Source organism: Micromys minutus (assembly GCF_963924665.1).
Source record: "Micromys minutus genome assembly, chromosome: 18".
Lineage (NCBI taxonomy): Eukaryota > Metazoa > Chordata > Mammalia > Rodentia > Muridae > Micromys > Micromys minutus.
This window is the reverse complement of record NC_137953.1, coordinates 16,403,779-16,406,455: the sequence shown is the minus strand read 5'-3', so window position 1 is coordinate 16,406,455 and position 2,677 is coordinate 16,403,779. Positions and strand designations below refer to the sequence as shown.

General features: G+C 36.8%; 1 gene segment (V, D, J or C); it reads left to right on the top strand.

Moving 5' to 3' along the window:
• The first annotated feature begins 2,117 nt into the window (after positions 1-2,117).
• On the top strand, positions 2,118-2,471 carry LOC308432408 (immunoglobulin kappa variable 1-39-like). The segment is given in 1 exon: positions 2,118-2,471.
• Positions 2,472-2,677: the final 206 nt, after the last annotated feature.

Genomic DNA, 2,677 nt, shown 5'->3' with positions numbered 1-2,677 from the left:
CCTTGCCTCCCTATGAGAAAAAAACATAATTGAGTATATTGGTTTCACCCATATATTTCAGAATGTCTATATCATTTTAAACTTATAATTCAACTAACCCAAAAAGGCATTTTGACATGTCAATTTTAATTTGGAAGTTTTAAGGGGATTTGAATAGTTATATAAAGGTACTGTGAAGCCCAGTATTCCCCAACTATTAGCTAGTATCATCTCCTGACCTTTTAGAAGTCTAAAACAAAATCAAAGGCATATTTGTTAAGCAACCAATTTGGAACACACTCAAATCTCTAGGTGTAGAGGTATTTATTCAATTTGTTTGAGTTAGTTGAATGTTTTAATATGGTAGTGATGCTGAGTACTGTACCATCAACACATCCTTTCATATGAAGTTATAATAAAATTCACAATTATTTTTAACTTAATCTGGTCTAAGGTAAAGGTAAGTTGAATGTTTCTGGAATTTCCTTCATATTTGAACATATCCTGAAAGGAAGCGTAGTAAGAATTCTGATCCCAGGTGCCCTGCAAACTTAGGATTTATTGGGTGTTTTAGGTTCAGAAAAACTGTCATCCTCTCATTAACATTCATTAAATGTGTCCTTAGAGAATCTTCCTCAGATCCAGGGGCTATCTTGTGAGAGCTCAGAAATGTCTTTCAAGTTTCAAAATCAAAGAGAGACACAGATACAGATGTTAGATATCAGCAGAAAGAGAGTGCATTGAAGAGGCAGAGAAGGCAACATTACTAGTAATCCATCTGAAAGCTGCTGTGTGGTGCTCCAGATGGGGATGGTGCTCTGTGTATTGAAGAAACTGCTTTATGACTAACTGTTCGTACTCACCCATCATTCAAGTCTAGCTCCTAGAAAATCAGTGAGTTCCAATTGATGATCAGACTGTCAGGTCTTTTACATTTATGTTTCTAAAAGACCCAGAAAATTACCTGGCTTCAGGACAAAGGTACTGAGACTGAAAAGATTTTACTTCACTTGATGATGATAAAGGCCAAGAAAAAGACATAGATGTGTGATATGTGGTATTCAAATACTTGTGTTATAAGGCTGCACGAATCTCTCTTCATCTTCACTTGTTTGGAGACTGTGACCACACTGAGACAGTGACACTGGTGTCAGAATCAGGATAATTTCTCCAGTTACTGCTCAAGAAAGAAGGTTGAAAATATCATTCATAGGGCATGGCGAAGCCATGTGTTGCATTGCTGTGTTTTCTGTCATACTGTTTAAGTCTACCACCACTAGACATAACTTTGTGTGAGAAATTGTGGGAAAATATCAAATTCCAGAAAAGAGCAAAATATAGAAGATTCCTAACTAAGCAAAAAGTGTACCCATTAAGTCTGCAAATAAGAAAGAAACTTTTTCTTCACATGGAGTTGAATTTAAAGTGAAAAAGACTTTGGAATCAAGGTGTTATATATGCACCTACTGTGTATTTCCTATTTTTTAAAATTTGTGAGCAAGGTTAAAGGTAAAAAATATTACATTTAATTCAGTAAAAGTGGTTCTAATAAATTATCCCTTTAATGTAAAGGAATGCCTACTTCAAACAAACAAACGTGTCACTAGGGTAACACATCCTATATTTTTTTAATCAATCAAAATTTTTTGAGCAAGTTAAAAAATGTTTCTTCTCTGTTGTATAGTTTTTGACTGCAGCATATTCTTCTTTATAACCCCAGCATATCTTTAAAGTATGTTATATTAAATGGAGCTTATACACATTAGAAATTCCATCTATAATTTTACATTATTGAAAAGAAATGGATTCTCTAAAGACATATATATTATGGTCTGACATTGGGCATCTTGAGATTGCGGGCTTATGCTAAATTCTCAGATGAGTAAGCCTTGCAGCTGTGACTCACTAGTTCTCAATCATTTGCATATAATTCCTGCATAGCCTTAGGGACCTCATATAGCAGTTAAACCTTGTTCCATTGTCATTGCATTCACAATCAACATGGGCATGAGGGCACCTGCTCAGTTTCTTGGGTTCTTGTTGCTCTGGTTTCCAGGTAAAATGAACGAAAATGGGACTTTCACTGTGATTAGTGTTGACAGGTATTTGGAAAATGTCTTCTTTTAGCATGCTTAACTATGTGGATATTCATTATGTCTCCACTCCTAGGTGCCAGATGTGACATCCAGATGACTCAGTCTCCAACCTCCATGTCTGCCTCTCCGGGAGACAGAGTCACTATCACTTGCCGGGCGAGTCAGGGCATTAGTAGTTATTTAAACTGGTACCAGCAGAAATCAGGAAAATCTCCTAAGCTCCTGATCTATGGTGCAACCAGTTTGGTAGATGGGGTCCCATCAAGGTTCAGTGGCAGTGGATCTGGGTCAGATTATTCTCTCACCATCAGCAGCCTGGAGTCTGAGGATATGGCAATGTATTACTGTCAACAGTATGATAAGTATCCTCCCACAGTGATACAAGTCATAACATAAACCCCCATGAAAGCAGAAGTGAGAGGCTAGGCTGTCCCAGCTGCTTCTACTCACGAGTGACCCACAGTTACCTACAAAACAGTTTCTCAGATGCTACAAGACTTTTAGCAAAGGGCATGAAGAAACATTTATTTGGCTAGATGAAGCTAAATGATTCTCTGTGTACACTATCTTTCTATCTCTTCATCTTCATCAATATAGATTAA